The sequence below is a fragment of the Ailuropoda melanoleuca genome, chromosome 5 (assembly GCF_002007445.2).
Source record: "Ailuropoda melanoleuca isolate Jingjing chromosome 5, ASM200744v2, whole genome shotgun sequence".
NCBI classification, from domain to species: Eukaryota; Metazoa; Chordata; class Mammalia; order Carnivora; family Ursidae; genus Ailuropoda; species Ailuropoda melanoleuca.
Window position 1 is genome coordinate 77601763 of NC_048222.1, and position 8595 is coordinate 77610357.

Below are 8595 nucleotides of genomic sequence, written 5' to 3' on the forward strand. Positions count from 1 at the left end.
AAACTCCAGGTGCCCTTTGTCAAAGCCTTTCTTTTTTTATTTTATTTTTTATTTGCCAGACCGAAATAGACTTTTCTCATCCTAAATATTCCAAACAAAAGGAAATCAGTTGGGTAAATGCTGATGTGTCGATTTGATGGGCTATTATTCAGACATTAAGACAGATAGAAAAAAATATCTTTCACAATGTAGTCTTAAGTTGAAATTCTATATGAAAAGGCATACACAGTATAATCTCTATTATCTATATGTGTACACATACCCTCAGAGAAAATATTGGAAAGGAATATATATACATCTTATCAGTGGTGGTCTCGGAGTTATGGGAGGTTTTGTATTCTATCTGTCATATTTTTTTTTCATGAGCCTCCATTACACTTTTTAATCAGCAATTAAATTAAGAATGTTAAGATGCTTCTGTTTAAAATGGTAGTTTTCATTTTAATAGGTAGAGGGTTTGACTAGTGGTAAAATAGGTATACAGTTAGGCAAATGAAAATTCTGTATTACAGAGACCTGGAAGGAATCTGGGTCAAAGGAAGTCGTGACAGATGACACAGAGTCAGCATTTGATGAGAACTCATTGTTTTATCTCTAAGATTAGTTTATGATTATTTGACTTGGATTAGACATTAAGAATCAACTAGACTTAACTTGACAATTTACAGGTGAGGAACCTGAAGCTCAGGGAAGTAAAGTGATTTCCCCAAATCCCAGAAGCAAGATAGTAGCAGGGCTAAGAAGACAATCTAACCTTCCTTAACCTTAGACCATGCTTTTTTTTTTGTTCCACAGCTGCCCAGTTCTTGCTCTGTCACCTGTGTATATATTTCTTTAAGTCTGGGAGATTCCCTCTGATGCAGAGTAATTATTGATGTTTATTCTGTCCCTATTTAGGGGTCCTCTGGAAGACTAAATTAATTCTCAGAGACGTGGGAGATTCTGATTCTCTGAAATGAGAATCTAAGACCCAGGCACTGACCTGGTGTCTGCCTGAAACTCCTACTTTGGTTATAAAGATGACCTAGGGGCAAGCTAGACTTAGAACATCTAGGATTCTCAGGAAAAAAAATCTAGGGATTTATTCTGATCTGGATTATCTCTGTTTTCCCACTAGGGGTCATGGCAACATGCCTATACTATCTCAATGCCTGAATATGACCATCACTAGGAAAGGCCTTATGTCCTGGCTTACTTACAACTTCATTAAAGAAGTACAGTTAAAGCTTGAATGACATTTTCTATCAACAAGTGCGTATTGAACAAGTACTCATAATTAACTCAGCATGGTGCTAGGCATTAGAAAGCCTTCGGAGAACTAGAGTACATGCTTCTTCTCCTAAGTGGTAAGCAGACTGGACTACTTTGGACTGAGCTTTGTGCTTTCAGGCAGACAGTTTCTTTGGTCCTATGTTAAATCTTTAAAGTAAAGGTGACATATCTATAAAATGTTATTTCTAAGAAGCTAAAGATTATATTGTGGTGACAAGATTAACACACTTGATTTGACAAAAAGGACATGCAAAACAGCGTGAAATGATATGCTGATTGTCTAACTGGTAAGGGAAAAGTCAGCTAAGATTTACTTAGATTAGGTTGGTATCCATGGAAAGGCAGATCTTTTCAGTTAGACAGAATCTGGAGAGAATTTGGATTAGAGGAACATTAATTGGGTGTCTGATGGGAGTCGAGCAAGGCATGTAAATTCTCATTGGTAAACAAGAAGTAATAGCTCTGAAGCAGTTCATGGTGGATGCTCCATTTAGAAGAGGAATTTATTTTAGGGAACTTAGTGTTTGTAAATTCCACTCCAAAATAGAGTTCAATTGGAGCACAGTCAACATTTTACTGTTTTTCTGATGAATAAATTAGAATCTAATATTATATGTCTATGTGCCAGACACTCTTACAGGTATTCATTGTTAATCTACTCACTGCAGTAGGTTAATCTACTCCACATGAACTCTAGAAGTTAGCAAACTGAGACACAAAGAAATCAAGTAGTTTATCCAAATTTTCATAGCTGGTGAATAGAGGAACCAGGACCCAAACTCTGCTAATTCAGGTGCTTCTTTTCTGTTTCCTGGTGTTTATAGAAATATATTTATAGAAAACATGGCCCTTGTTTTTAAGAGACAATACCACTGGCCTCTCATAGCCTACTGAAGTCATGGATATTTCCATATACTCTCTGATCCAGTGCAGTGGTGCATGAGATGGTAGATTTTCCATCCCTGGTCTATGAATTAAGGTTAGTAGGGAGCCATGGCTGACGCTAAGATCCCAAGGGCCAGGGGTGGATTTCAAAATTCTCAACTCTGCTTGTGCAATTCTGCTCATACATCAAAGTGGGCGGGAGTGGGAGCTGAATTTCATATGGAAGGTTGAATTTCCTTATTCCCATTCTTAAGCAGTGAGGGTCTGGAAAGTGCAAGTCTCCTTCAAGGCAACTAATACTTCACCAGTCTTATGTGATGCTCAAAGAGGCAAGAAAGTTCATCATCATTACCAACAATAATAACAACAACTACAACTGGTTATCAAGTACTTCTAATGGGCAAGACACCAGGTGCTATGTGGAATACAAAGATGAGGAAGATAAAACCCTGCCCTTAAGTAGTGTACAGTCTAGAAGCAGATAACTGCAATTCAAAGCAAAATGCCACAAGTGTAATAAAGTATCATATCTCTGCTTCTGGCTTTTGGCCAGTCTTGTTCTTAACCAACTCCTGCATAGCTCCAAGGTGGGCACTAAAGAAAGGAGACGGAAGCACTGACTGGGAAATGTAGCTGGGGCTGCATTTCCTAAGCATGGTGGGTTTGAGTCACACTAGGCAGAGATGATGCACCCTAATAATCAGGGAAAGACAGCAGGCAGAAACTTGATAGCAAGGGAGGATTTTTGAAATGACATACTGAGAGGCAATAAGAAACTAGAAAGAAGGGAGGGACTTTACCAGGTTAGGTTAAAAGCAGGTAAAAAGTACAAGATAGGCAGGCATGCAGATATGAGTCTCAGGTCTATACTGAAGAAACAAAGGAAATAACTGAGAGAGCAGGTGAGAAGCAACAGCTAGAAAAGCCCCCTAATTCTACAAAGGTACTCTACTACTGTCCTGGGACATCAGCAGGCTCCCCCGGTAGGACTGGCTAAAGGAAATCCAGACTGAATTTGAAGGGACCCAGCTCCAGGGATGAGGAAGCTGTATCACGGGGCCAAATTTTATATCTTCTTTGGTTTTAAACATTCCTGAGTCTGCTATCTCCATAGGCAGGACTATATCCTCAAGAGCACTGAGGATCAACAGATGTTGGTTGGGAATGGGGGAGGGCTGAATTTCCCTAATCTCCAGTCTGCATTTTCATTTATTATCCAGTTTGCCTCCAGGGTCTCTACAATGCAATTATTCTATGAAGTTACCGCTTATTTTGAGTTTGGTTTTAAACCACCTCATTTCCCTTGATCTGAAATGAGCTCTTTCCTTACTTTACCAGGCATAGCAATTCTGTGCCTTTTTGGACACAAATCCACCCCTACAGGGTTTATGATGCAATATAAATCATAGCCATAAAGTAACATCTTCCTGGTTTTCTTTTCAGAAGCTTGTGACAGGAACCAAACTCCCCTAGTCTGAGGCTGGAACACTGACATACACACTTGTATATAAGAGGAAGTCTGAACTGATTGTTCAATATTTCAACAGCAAGAAAAACAGGAAGCAATGAGAAACAAAAGCACCCTCTAGGTCTGAGCTACAGGACCATCTGCTCTGGCAGGCCATGTCAGTCACAGGCAAAGGTAAGTGTAATTATGTTATACATGTTATTTGGTTTGAGAAAAAGCTGTCTGTCTGATGATGCTGTGCGCCAGCCACTTTAACTGGAGTGATAACAGAACCACTATCAAAGAGCCTCAAACTTCCATTTCAGTCCCAAATTGCTCTCAATAGGCTGTTCTGGCTAGAAATCATTAGTCTATATCAAGGACTCAGAGTTCACTAGTCCAAAAACATATAGACTGAGCTGTTTCTTTTTACAGTGACTCTTTATTTTTACATTTTCTACTATAATTTAGATAATAAATAAAGGATCTCCCATAATTTGCCATAACCACTAGTATTAGCATAACCACCAGTAAAATTTAAGTGTGTTTATCTTATTTATATGGTTTTCATAAGCATATAATTACAATATACATGAAGTTTTAAACATTTTTTAGTTGTGCTCAGATATACATAAAATTTATCTTAAAATTTTTTTAGGTATACAGTTCAGTAGTATTAAGTATATTCACACTGTTGTGCAACCAACCAATCTTCAGTTTTCCATCTTGCAAAACTGAAGTTCTATTAGTTTAGTCTATTAGTTAAGCAACAATTACTCATTTCCTCCTCTTCCCCCAGACCCTGGAAACCACCATTCTACTTTCTGTTTCTATGAATTTCACTACTCTAGATACATCCTATAAGTGGGATCACACAGTATTTGTATTTTTGTGACTGGCTTATCTTGCTTAACACAATGTCCTCAAGATTCATCTTCAAGATTAGCATGTGTCAAAATTACTTTTTTTTTCCCCTAAAGATTCATTTATTTATTTGAGGAGGAAGGGGCAGAAAGAAAGGGAGAGAAAGACTCAAGCAGACTTGTCGCAGAGGGCAGAGCCTGATTCAGGGCTCAATCTTCCCACCGACCAGAGATCTTGACCCGAGATGAAACCAATACTCGGTTGCTCAACCAACTGCACCACCCAGGTGCCCCAGAATTCCATTCCTTTTAAAGGAGGCACTGTATGAATATACCCCACTTTTAATAGCCCATTGTATGGATATACCACATTATGTTTATCCATTCATACATTAATGAATATTTGGGGCTACCTCTAGCTCTTGGCAATTGTACATAATTCTGCCGTGAATATACACAAAGTGTTATTTCCTACATTTCACTTCCCATTATAAAAACTATGTATATGCATAGAGGAAGTTTTTCCAGGTTGATACATAGTCTTCATAATAATCTTTTCTTCTTTGTTTTAACAGCAACATGATAGTTCTTAAGCCCATGTACTTACACATTTTTTTATAGTTGGATATTTGATGTTTGAGATTTTCAATTTTCCCTAAATGTTATGATAAAAATCTTGTACTTATCATATTCCTCACATATTTTAGCTTATTTTCTTAGAATAGGTTCCTAAGAAGTGAAATTACTAGGTCAAAAGGTATGAACATTTTATGACTTACAAGACAAAAAATAGACACAGCAGACCGCCAGGGAAAGCCACCAGAGAACAAAAGCCTGGAAATACCAGCTCACGGCGTGCCCATCCCCATCCCCCCTCGCAGGGGACACGGAGACTCTACCCAAACAGGGTTGCCTGAGTATCGGCGTGGCAGGCCCCTGCCCCAGAAGGCAGGCTGAAAAATCAAGAGGCCCAATTCCAAGGGCGCCTGGGTGGCGCAGTCATTAAGCACCTGCCTTTGGCTTAGGGCGTAATCCCGGCGTTCCGGAAAGGAGTCCCTCATCAGGCTTCTACGCTGGGAGCCTGCTTCTTCCTCTCCCACTCCCCTGCTGTGTTCCCTCTCTCGCTGATTCTCTCTCTGCCACATAAATAAATAAAATCTTTAAAGAAGAAACCCACATCCCTAAGGTCCCTATAAAACAAGGGCGCACGACCTGGGTCCCGGTCAATAATTTGGACTCTGGACAATCCCGCAATCTCTCCTCAACAGAATGATGAGAAGGAGAAGTCCCCCCCAGCAAAGAAAAGACAATGAGTCTGTGGCCTCTGCCACAGAAATANGCCACAGAATTAATACATATGGATGTATCCCAATTATCAGAAATGGAATTCAGAGCAACAATGGTCAAGATGATGAGTAGACTTGAAAAAAGTATTAACAAAAACATTAATGAGAATATAGAATCCCTAAGGGTGGAAATGAGAGCAAATCTGGCAGAAATTAAAAATTCAATGAGCCAAATGCAGTCAAAACTAGAGGCTCTGATGGCCAGGGTCACCGGGTCAGAGGAACATANCCCCAGCAAAGAAAAGATAATGAGTCTGTGGCCTCTGCCACAGAATTGGCCTCGGCCACAGAATTAATACATACGGATGTATCCCAATTATCAGAAATGGAATTCAGAGCAACAATGGTCAAGATGATGAGTAAACTTGAAAAAAGCATCAGAGAAAGCGTTGCTGAGAATATAGAATCCCTAAGGGCAGAAATGAGAGCGAATCTGACAGAAATTAAAAATTCTATGGGCCAAATACAGTCAAAACTAGAGGCTCTGACGGCCAGGGTCACCGAGGCAGAGGAACGCGTTAGCGAATTGGAGGATGGGTTAGTAGAAGAAAAAACGAAAATAGAACCTGGTCTTAAAAAAATCCACGCCCATGAATGTAGGTTACGGGAGATTACTGATTCAATGAAACGATCCAATGTCAGAATCATCGGCATCCCTGAAGGGGTGGAGAAAAACAGAGGTCTAGAAGAGATATTTGAACAAATTGTAGCTGAAAACTTCCCTAATCTAGCAAGGGAAACAAGCATTCGTGTCCAAGAGGCAGAGAGGACCCCATCCAAGCTCAACCAGGACAAACCTACGCCACGGCATGTCATAGTGCAATTCGCAAATATTAGATCCAAGGATACAGTATTGAAAGCGGCCAGGGCAAAGAAATTTCTCACGTACCAAGGCAAAGGTATCAGAATTACGTCAGACCTGTCAACAGAGACCTGGAATGAGAGAAAGGGTTGGGGGGGGGGAATTTCTAAAGCTCTTTCAGAGAAAAACATGTAGCCAAGGATCCTTTATCCAGCAAGGCTGTGATTCAGAATTAATGGAGAAATAAAAACCTTCCAGAATTACCAGTCATTAACCAATTTCATAACCATGAAACCAGCCGTACAGGAGATATTAAGGGGGGGGTTCTATAAAGGTAAAAAGGCCCCAAGAGTGATACAGAGCAGAAGGCCACAACCGAAAAAAACAAAGACTTTACTGGCAACATGGCATCATTAAAATCATATCTCTCAGTATCCAGTCTCAATGTGAATGGCTTGAATGCTCCCATAAAATGCTACAGANCCCATAAAACGCCACAGGGTTGCAGATTGGATAAAAAGACATCACCCATCCATTTGCTGTCTACAAGAGACTCATTTTGAACCCAAAGATGCATTCAGACTTAGAGTAAAGGGATGGAGTACCATCTTTCACGCAAATGGACCTCAAAAGAAAGCTGGGGTAGCAATTCTCATATCAGATACATTGGATTTTAAACTAAAGACTACAGTTAGAGACAGAGAAGGATGNAACGCCACAGGGTTGCAGATTGGATAAAAAGACATGACCCATCCATTTGCTGTCTACAAGAGACTCATTTTGAACCCAAAGATGCATTCAGACTTAGAGTAAGGGGATGGAGTACCATCTTCCACGCAAATGGACCTCAAAAGAAAGCTGGAGTAGCAATTCTCATATCAGATAGACTGGATTTTAAACTAGAGGCCATAGAGAGAGATACAGAAGGGCACTATATTATTCTTAAAGGAAGTATTCAACAAGTGGATATGACAATTATTAATATATATGCCCCCAACAGGGGAGCAGCAAGATACACAAGCCAACTCTTAACCAGAATAAAGAGACATATAGATAAAAATACATTAATAGTAGGGGACCTCAACACCCCACTATAAGAAATGGACAGAACACCCTGGCAAAAACTAAACAAAGAATCAAAGGCTTTGGATGCCATACTCGACGAGTTGGACCTCATAGATATATATAGAACACTACACCCCAGAACCAAAGAATACTCATTCTATTCTAATGCCCATGGAACATTCTCAAGAATAGACCATGTTCTGGGTAACAAAACAGATCTCAACCAATACCAAAAGACTGAAATTATTCCGTGCATATTCTCAGACCACAATGCTCTGAAATTGGAACTCAACCACAAGGAAAAATTGGGAAGAAACTCAAAAACTTGGAGACTAAGAACCATCCTGCCCAGGAATGACTTGATAAACCAGGAAATCAAAAATCAATTTAAACAATTTATGGAGACCAACAAGAATGAAGACACTACGGTCCAAAACCTATGGTATACTGCAAAGGCAGTCCTAAGGGGAATATACATAGCCATCCAAACCTCACTCAAAAGAATAGAAAAATCTAAAATGCAGTTTCTATATTCTCACCTCAAGAAACTGGAACAGCAACAGAGGGACAGGCCTAATCCACTCACGAGGAAGCAGTTGATCAAGATTAGAGCAGAAATAAATGAATTAGAAACCAGGAGTACAGTAGAGCAGATCAACAGGACTAGAAGCTTGTTCTTTGGAGAATCAATAAAATTGACAGACCACTGGCAAGACTTATCCAAAAGAAAAGAGAGAGGACCCAAATTAATAAAATTATGAATGAAAAAGGAGAGGTCACGAACAGCACCAATGAAATTTGAAGGCTTATTAGAAACTTTTATCAACAGCTATATGCCCATAAAATAAGCAGTCTGTAAGAGATGGAGGCCTTTCTGGAAACCTATAAACTACCAAGACTGAAACAGGAAGAAAT

At 39.6% G+C, this 8595-nt stretch overlaps 1 protein-coding gene across 8 annotated transcripts in view; it reads left to right on the forward strand.

The window, feature by feature from the left end:
* Window positions 1-3600: 3600 nt before the first annotated feature.
* SLC18A1 (solute carrier family 18 member A1) overlaps window positions 3601-8595 on the forward strand; it is a 50727-nt gene continuing 45732 nt past the window's right edge. For all 8 annotated transcript variants that reach the window (XM_034661320.1, XM_034661318.1, XM_002929302.4 and 5 more), the window contains exon 1: window positions 3601-3799. The gene's annotated coding sequence lies outside the window, so the exon portion shown is untranslated. The remainder of the gene's footprint in view (window positions 3800-8595) is intronic.